This window comes from Wolffia australiana, chromosome 1, assembly GCF_029677425.1.
Source record: "Wolffia australiana isolate 7733 chromosome 1, ASM2967742v1".
Taxonomy (NCBI): domain Eukaryota; kingdom Viridiplantae; phylum Streptophyta; class Magnoliopsida; order Alismatales; family Araceae; genus Wolffia; species Wolffia australiana.
The window spans coordinates 21,122,631-21,131,964 of NC_135835.1; the positions used below are offsets into that span (position 1 = coordinate 21,122,631).

General features: G+C 42.3%; 2 long non-coding RNA genes across 2 annotated transcripts; one reads left to right on the top strand and one right to left on the bottom strand.

Moving 5' to 3' along the window:
* Nucleotides 1-627: 627 nt before the first annotated feature.
* Nucleotides 628-1,331, bottom strand: LOC144710660 (uncharacterized). The gene is made up of 2 exons (XR_013583365.1): nucleotides 1,203-1,331; nucleotides 628-1,164 (listed from the first exon to the last, which is right to left on the bottom strand). It is a non-coding gene; the product is annotated as an uncharacterized LOC144710660 (long non-coding RNA).
* A 137-nt stretch (nucleotides 1,332-1,468) lies between these two features.
* Nucleotides 1,469-2,875, top strand: LOC144710656 (uncharacterized). Its single transcript, XR_013583362.1, has 2 exons — nucleotides 1,469-2,483; nucleotides 2,556-2,875. It is a non-coding gene; the product is annotated as an uncharacterized LOC144710656 (long non-coding RNA).
* Nucleotides 2,876-9,334: the final 6,459 nt, after the last annotated feature.

Consider the following 9,334-nt stretch of genomic DNA (forward strand, 5'->3'; position numbering starts at 1 on the left):
TCCTCCAGCCTTCCTCCATGCTGGTTCAGATCCTAGGTGTTTTCCATACCTCCTCTGGCACCACCCTGCGCACTAGGAACAATAGGAGTATCATAACACCCTAAATTTGTTGTCTCATTCATGTAATTAACACACTTTATCAACTAAAAGAGTTTGAAATAGGCTTGTTATCATATATTTACACATTAGTTAATATTCCAAGTGAATTCTAATTTTTACCCCAATTTTTTTTGTTAATTCATGAATTTTCTAGAATTTATTTGTCTGGAATAAGTGTATTTAAATATAAAAATTAAATTTATCGTTAATTAATGTGGGGATGAATTACTGAATTTTCTAGATTTTTCTAGCATTTTATTGAATTTATATGGGAATTTATTCGCTGAAGAAATGAATATTTAATATAAAAGGATATAATTATAAGGAAAATAGGAGTTTAAAGTAAGTTCTAAAGTTGGAGGGCTCTTTTGGAATTTTGGTTACAAATTGATGGGGGACCATCAAGCCTTAAGGAAATATATTCATTACTTTTTTTTGTTTTGTTTGTTGTTTCCTTTCTTTTGTCTTTTCACCATCCATAACGGATATGGTCCCTCCTTCCCTATAAAGGGGAGGGTGCCCCATGTATGAAACCACCCAAGAAGAAGAATTGAAAAATCGAGATTGAAGTGTTTTTCCACAATGTAGTCCCTTTGTCCTTTGAGTTTTAGGCATTTTAGGAGTATTTTGAGAGATTTTAGAGTATTTTTGAAGTTGGGAAAAATTACGGAAATGCCATCGAGGATTTGGGCGATAGGGTTTCTTGCCCTTTCCTCGTCATCGGAGCGCCGCCGTCGTCTCCGTCGGCGCCGCCATCTCCAATGAGCCCTCTGGATCGCTCAAAGCCGCGCCATGGTGGCGCCTCTGTTCTCATCCATCGGTCGCCTCCTCTGCCCACGTCCGCCCAGGCCGTCTTGGCCGCCGCGGCTCCCTCGACCACCCACTGCCGCCGTGGCTTCCCTAGCCGGCTGCAGTCGCCACGCCATCCACGGCCACCGCGGGCTCCACGACGTCCACGGCCACCACACGCGCCCGGCTGCCCTTTTGCCCTCGGCCCTTCAGACCGCCGCCGACCCCTCCCGTGGCCTCCGGCCTACACCGGAAGCCTTCGACGGCCGCGGTGGCCTGGGGCGGCCGCGGTGGCCTGGGGCGGCCGCGGTGGCCTGGGGCGGCCGCGGTGGCTCGTGACGGCCGTCCTCTTGCCAACCGCCGTCGGTCGCTCGACCATCGACCGGCCGACCGTCGACCGCCAGTCCGCCGCCGGCCCTCCACGGACCTCCAGCCAGTCCGGCCCTCTCCGACCGACAACGTCCGGGCTCAGCCGCCTCGATATCTTCTGGCCGACCCACGTCACCTTCGATCACCCTGGGCCGCCTAGATAGCCGTCGGTCATCCTTCGGCCCTCGGTCACTTCATACGCCCTCCGCCCCCTTAGTCGTCTCAGTCGCCTCGTCTACCCTCCTCCCCTCGTCCGCCCTTAGCTGACCCTGCCACCATCGCTTGCTTCCGTCACCATGATCATCGTACGTCGCCGTCGACATCTCAACCACGCACGATTTAGAGTTCCGTACCCGCGCCTACGTGCGCCACCATAGCTACCAGCGCTGTACGCGCCTTAGAGCCCGTTAGAAGATTTTCGAGGAGCGTAGTCCTCCGTAGTTAGCTAGAGCCTTCTTAGATTGAACCATAGTTAGTTACAGCTCTCCTAGATGAGCCTTTGTAGTCCGCTGATAGATCATAGAGGCAGCCGCCTTACGCCGCTGCTCCGTCCGTAGCCACTTACCCGTTACTCCGGTCTCCTAGATGAGCCTCAGAAGGAGACGGACGTTGGATGACACGCCGCCGCCTGTTTACCGCTGCAAGTAGATGATCGCAGTAGGATATACAGCCACAGCTCCGCACCGGCGACGCCTTTCTTTGCCGCTTGATAGTAGAACGAAGCCGGGCCTACTCCGCAACCACCGTCGAAGCGTCCGCCTTGTGCTGCTGCTCCGCCGCTCTGCCCTCCATTCCTTGTGATGTTTACGCGCGCCGCTCGATCCCGGCCGGTCGTGTTACATCACAAATATAGCCTTAAAACAGCTCTTGCCCGCGCGTGGCAAGAGTAAAAACCCAATAAAATGATTTCCAGGGTTGTATTGAATTAATCTGGATTTTTCTATGGTTTTTGCTAGGTAAATATGGAGGAGAGAGAAGCGGGAGGGCATACCTCCAACTATTTTCGTGTGGCGTCAGTTTGTGCACACGAATAACAGCAGGGAATTATGCAAAAAAACCAAGAACCTGAGTTAGCGGGGCGACCTGGCAAAATCTTGGCCGTTAGAAGAGGATTCGAGGACTTAGATGCAATCGGCAGAGGCATATTTTGAGGGTGGTAAGTGCACCACCCGTGTCGTGCATACAAAGATCCACGCCCGAGAGGCGACGTGATGACATCAGATTAGGTAAGGGCAGTAAAAACGTACAAGTTGGAATCGAAATGTATTTGGTGTTTTTTTATTTTTTTCTTATTTCAGCGTCGGGGTACGTGGTGTGCGGAGAAAGAACCGACCAAAATAGCTATGAATCTTGCCAGAAGATCAGCAATCGACACACAATGCTGGTTTTTCAAACTTTGAATCAAATAAATGAGTATTGATCCAACGACTATGAATGGTAAAGGGGCTCTTTCACAAGTGCAAGACAGAGAGGAGAACCAGCCTGGATCAACTGCATTTGGTATTTTTTACCTCATTCTATTTGAATATTAGTGCATTTGGGATTATTTGTTAGTGATGTTTTTTATTATTCTTCTCAATATTGGTTTGAAATTCTAAATCGCTTGGCGTGAGCAGGATGGACAAGCTCTTACTAGGATTAAGAAGAGTGAGTATTGAGTTGATTTAACTATTCCACTAGCAAATTAAGAAATAATAAGAATAAATTTAATTGCTAAGTAAGTTTAGATTATAGTTATAAGATAGTAAGTTATTCTGGATTCCAGTATCACCAAAACAAACTTAAATAAAAATTACCTCTTAATCCCTCTACTTGACTCCATTGATCCTTTTTATTGGATCAAATAACTCAATTTAGAGAATGAATTATTCTACTCTTCCCATCTCCTCTACCCTCTTTTCTGAATTCTCGATAAAAATAGGGTAATTTTATCTTCATCAAGTATGAAATTAACCCTGATGTGGGTCAGATAAACCAATTAGATAAATAATTGAATTTTCTTACTAGCCTCCCTTGGACGATCCCTATACTCATCATTATACATCTTAAGGTTAGGGTTTTATTTACTGCATAAGCTAAAATCACTAATGATATGGGATTAAAACTGGATAATGCACCCCTATCTTTGGCTTATTAGAGGGGTGTCATTCCCCTCTGCTTGCTCGCACTGCCTTTAAAGGGTCCTCCGCCGTCACTTGAAATCTGGATTGGAAGATGCCAGAATTAGGAGGTTTAAACCCCCTCTTAAGGACTCTAGAGTGCCTATGTTGGCCGTAGATGAGTATTTCTTGATAGGGGAATCCTACGGGAGACGTAGGATGGCCTATGCTTCCCCTTTCTTGTCGGAATCTACCATCTAACCCCCAATGTTGACGGCCAAGGGCAAAGCAGGATGGATCTGGCCTTGGCCATTGATCTCTGCGATACTTTGTCCAACAGCTACAATTAAAATGCAGCGATGGACCCTTAGAAATCTGATGCACCCATTTTTTCCATGTCACCATTCTCGTCAGCTTGGCCACTCAGTGTCTGCATGGGTTACTCGCTCGTAGAGGAATCCTGCCATCCTCTTCAATGAGCTCAACCAATCAAATGCCAGCAAATGGAAAGATGAAAAATTAATTTGAAATAGATCATCTCGCCATCCAATCTATAATAAGAAAATTGGATGATCGATATTGTAACATCATATTGGAACCAACCCACTATGATATAGGCTTCGGGCCAGATGGATGTGAACCTGTTCATAGTTATTTGTAGTTTTCTAAATATATTTGTTGTTGCTTCACTTCCCGACCTGGCAAGAAGCTGAAAGAAACAATGGGATATAACACCATATCAGAAAAGTTAAGAAGAACGATAACTATATAAATTCCATTAGAGAATAATGATTGAAATAACTACTTCCCTCTTCTATGTGCATGCGCTTGATTATCTTGAGCCTCTATGGGGGTTCCTTGGTACGCTCCTTGGTGGGCTTTCTGGTGCTTGTGCAAGGTGCAACCACTTGCCAGCTCAGGGCAGGCTTGATCACCTTGGGTTCGCCTGCCTGTAATTGGCATGGGTGCTGTTGTTCCCTGGCTCAGCCTTAGCTACCCACTTAAAACAACTTACATATATACATGCATATGTATGTATATGTATGTAAGTAGGGTTGTACATTTAGGACGAGGAGCAGTTTCAGCGGACTGAACCCGGACCGTAGGTCCTTCATTTAAAAATGGACCAATTTGTCAAACAGGTTTGGTCCAAGGGTCAAAGTGGACTAGAATTGTAATCATATTATTTGATATTTATTGAGTATTTTTTATAAAATTATCAAAATATCTAATCCAACTCAACGGAGATGTTTGTATTGAGCTCAGCCTAGATGCCATATATTCCGCCATGTGTGGGCACCCACTTGATGTAGAGTGGGTGCCCACGCTCTACTTTAACTTTGATTAGTCAACCTTAACAGACCGGGACCAGTCTGGATCAGTCAGGGACCAAACAAGAATGAACCAGAATCAGCCCAAAGTAAGGTAAGTTCTATGTCTTCGCTAAAAAGCCGCATCGGATTGGGATCGTCAAGTCCTATATGTAACTGACAGAGCTATTGTAGGGTAAGCATAGCGTTTTGGAATTATAACTTTACACTTATAAAATAAAAAAAGTAAAAAACACTTCCAAAATCATTGTCGAGATTGTAGGCACAACACCTCACTTGCCTGAGCTTCTAATATGGATTTCTTTAAAGAAAAATCCCTTTAGCATGTGGTTCTCTCTTGCTTCATAATTTCTGACTTTGTACTGACTTCTTCATCAGAATTTTCATTTACTTCGTAACATTCTTTGCTCTGTCTCTTCTTCTATTGAATTTGGACCTGAATCTTAATCTGAATTGACTGCTTATCAGATTTCAATTCATTTATCAGTCCTAAATGCCATCTTCTCCTTCGCTCCGCTCCCAAAGTCGCCCCTGGTCTAGCGAGCTTTGGAAAATAAGATGCCTTTTGATACCATTATATCGAAGCTTGTTTCTGGCATCCAATGGTTCTTGCTGCATCACACCTTCCGCTAAGTCTCTATCACATGTGCTAATGTTAAGTGACAATGTTTTAAACGCATTTATACGAAGAAATGTTTGGACTTCTAAAATGTTTAAAAAAATATTAAAATGCATTGTTTTATCACTTGCTCCATTTAGTGCATGTGATGAAAATTCTTGTAAAGTTGAATGCAATACACAAAATTATCCTAAAATGACTTTACAATGTGTATAATTTCATTGCACATTTTGGGTTTATCAATAGTATGGGGACACTACAATTCAAATGGACATAATTTATGCATTTTGGAAATGATGATAAAATGAAAAAAATTTGAGTAGACTGTCTCTCCAAGATTCTTTTGGGACAAATTTTAGTAGCCATAATCAGGGAAAAATATCAGTTTTAAAAGATAACGATGTATAATAATTTATACCATAATCAAATAAAGACTGACTCGTTTACTTTTTTTTGTCTTGTGTTGACACCACCACAATTAATATGGCTTAAGTTCTCAATCCTTGGATTTTACCCTTGGTGTTCTGATAAAATAAATATTATTTATAAGCATGAAGGATATGTGATAAGAAATAAAGAGAAAATGCCAAAGTGAATCAAGCAGCAGAAATAACTTATTGCTATATAGATATTGATAATAATATATTCTTAAAGTGTAATTGAAGCTTCAATTAACTAGCAGGAGATAAACACAAAATTGCAGTTTTATTGATCTATCTCATCATCTTTATGTTCGCAGATGCTTGCAACCCTCACGACTTTATCGTAAGCAGTTAAGTATTTTTTGCTACAAGGAGTTAAAAGTTGGTCATGTACCGTGACTTTGTTTCAATTTGACAAAAGTATATGAGCAATTTATCTTCCTATTGAATGATGCATCGGTGACCTTGGTTAGTGAATGTTTGTGTTTGACATAGAGGCTTTGACTGTAATGCCTCGTGGATGAAGACTTTTATTTAGCTGTTATAAGGCTGTTAAATTAATTGTCTTCGTCATTTCCTCTATAGGAAATCCCAACGCTGATTATTTTTTTTATCATTTTGTGCCTCGGAAAGTATTCAATGAAAAGAAAAACATTTGGCACCTATAAAGCTTAATAAGATACCAAACTTCACTTTTATAGGTTCCCATCGTCTTGCTTTTGGAACATGGAGATAGTGAACAAATTATGGGTATGGTATTTTCAGCTTCAAGGAATTTATTTTAGTTATATTGTATTTTGACGTAGGACGACTATGGGATGGACGATTTAGGGCGGATGACGAGGCTATGGGTAGGAATGGGTAAGGGATAAAACAATCCACAGAAATCACGGTCGATTCTCGGACTTAAAACCGATGAAATCTGGTGGTGCAGCTCCGACCCTTATCGAGGGCGGGAGTACTGTCTTCCCCCACCGCGACGATGCCTAAGCACCGAAATCAATACCTCGAATTCACGTCGCGAAGAAACACTCGAGAAAAGGAGAGAAGAAGAGGAGATCCAAGTCTAATTCTGACGGTGGAAACTTCCGAGAAAATACTGAGCGGAGAACACGCCGACACCACAGGGTTCAGGTATACCTCAGCACCGTAGTGCGTGTAGAGGCTGCAGGTAATTCTGCTCGTGGCGACGAAGGCGGCGTGATACTGGAACGGGCGCTCCGGGCGTTGTCCGGCCCTGGTTGACGTTATGAAGCGGGGACGCCGGGTCGGGCGCGACGAACTCCCGCGCGTGCGCGGAGTGCGCGGAGAAGCACGGAGCAGCGCTGGCGCGGATGCGCAGCGTGAGCGCGCGAGCGCGCGGCGGAAGCGCACCCGGCGCGAAGCGCAGCAGCGCCGCCCGGCGGCGCGCAGCGCCAGCGCGCGGCGTCGCGGCGCACAGCGGGATGGCACGCGTGGCGTGCGGTCGCGGCGTGTGACCGCTGCGGCTGCGCGCGGTGATGACGACGGCGGCAGCGGCGGCGGTGGCGGCGGCGGCACGACGGTGATGACGATGACGGCGCGGCGGGAAGGTTAGGGCAAGATAAGGGGTAGGGCAATCCTCCAAGAAGAGTTAGAAAAAAAAAAAACTCAATTCTTGAATTATGATTGCCTAATGAGTTCTTGAAACAAATGACCTTATATAGGCCTTGGAGGAAAGAGAAAATAACTAGAAAATAAGACATGCAAGGGAAAACGTGCATCACGTCACGCCAAAGGGCAGTTGTGGATCTGCCTTTGGCGTCGTGTCATGACGCGCGTGGAGACGTGCGCGGGTGGTGACGTGGCGGACGACGGTTGTGGCGTGTTGACTTCTTCGTTGACTCCTGTTGACCAAGGTGGGTTGACTTCTGTTGACTTCATCTTTGGATCCGTAACGTCTGTGTTGACCCCGACTGCCTGCGGTGACGTGTCCCGGGCTGATGCATTGGCGTCCTCGCCATCATATTTAATTGCATTCATGATCTAAGCTACCAAATTTTTTCCAAGAATCACTATTTTGTAACTTTTTTACAAAAAATCTGCATCGAAATTAAGTTAAAAAAGAATGATAGTAGAAACATTAAGTTAGAGCAGTTATACGGCAAATATATGCAGATGCACTCACATAAATATTCATACTAAGTAGTGAACATGGTGTTCATCTTGCGAGTATAATCAGAAAATGTCCATAACATAAAAAAGGAAAATTATAAAGTAAAAAATGAAAGACATAAAGGTAAAAGAAGGGTATTTCCTTCTACTTTTTGTGTTATTATATATATATTAGCATCAAGATTGAAGAGCTCATTTATTCAACATTAGTACAAATATCGGGGGATCCTACATGAAAGACAAGACCTTATCTAACAGAAAAAGGGGGAGAACACAAATAAAATTGTACAAATTGGTTTAACAATACACTTGTACAATAAATGTGGAGTGATAACGTAAAACCCCACAAATAAAGGCAGATATACCCCTATGTCATAGGGTGTGAGCCAAAAAAGAAATGAGATAGACATTTTAAAAATATCATTTTTAGTACAGATAGAGACTGATCAGGTTAGTATATTCAGACTTTAAGATATTTCTTCAGACATTAAATCCTTAAACATAAGATTGATTAATATTTTGATAAATATATACTATGAACTGAAATTCTATTATGTGTTTTGATGAATTTTAAAGAAGTAGACCATGTTAAGTCAAATATCAACCAATGGCCAAATATGTGTATTCATATCAGGAATTATACATATAAATATTCCCAACTTCAGATTTGTCAAACTCTGCAGCTCATACATGCAGTGGAGCGGTACCTTTGTATATATGAAGATATGTGTCATTTGACACTTTGTTCCATAGGCCAACTTCTCGATTTACAGTATAATATTTGAATAACATATTGATAATCAGATTATATGTCCTTCAAAATACAGTCACTGGCTAACTTGGACTTATTTTAGAAAAAAATTATGTATGTTAATGCATTTACATTTTTGTTAAAATCTTTAAAAGATGATTTGAGATCTATCCAATAGTCAATATATTTAACCATTAGACTTGTGAAAATCACAGGTTTTCCACTTCCACTACCCTCTTTATCTCTCACTCTCTCTGTGTCTTCTCGCTCTCTCCCTCACACACACTCACTTTCCCGCTCTCTCTTGCTGTAAAATTGCACAACAAACAGCAAGTAAACTTCTAACCATTTTTCTTCATTTTTTGCGAGAAACTTTTCACACAAGTTTTCAACATCATAACACATGGAACAGGATTTAGGAATTTTTTTGGCACAATTGTTTTTGATACTACTGGGAAAATAAATTGTTCGTTAGAAGTGACGTTGTTAGAAGTCTTGTTCTAGAGATCATCAGTTATAATTTTTTTTAGTATATTCAGAATTTTTGAATAACTATACATGCTCTTTATATGATCTATATGTATTTGTAGACCCTATATTTATATTATTTCATCCAGTAGTAAAGTATTCATAGAGAGAAATATTGCAATGTAGAATTTGCATTGTTCAGAACTTAAGCCTGAAGATTCTCCCTTGGATCTTTTTGCTAATTATTTTTAGTT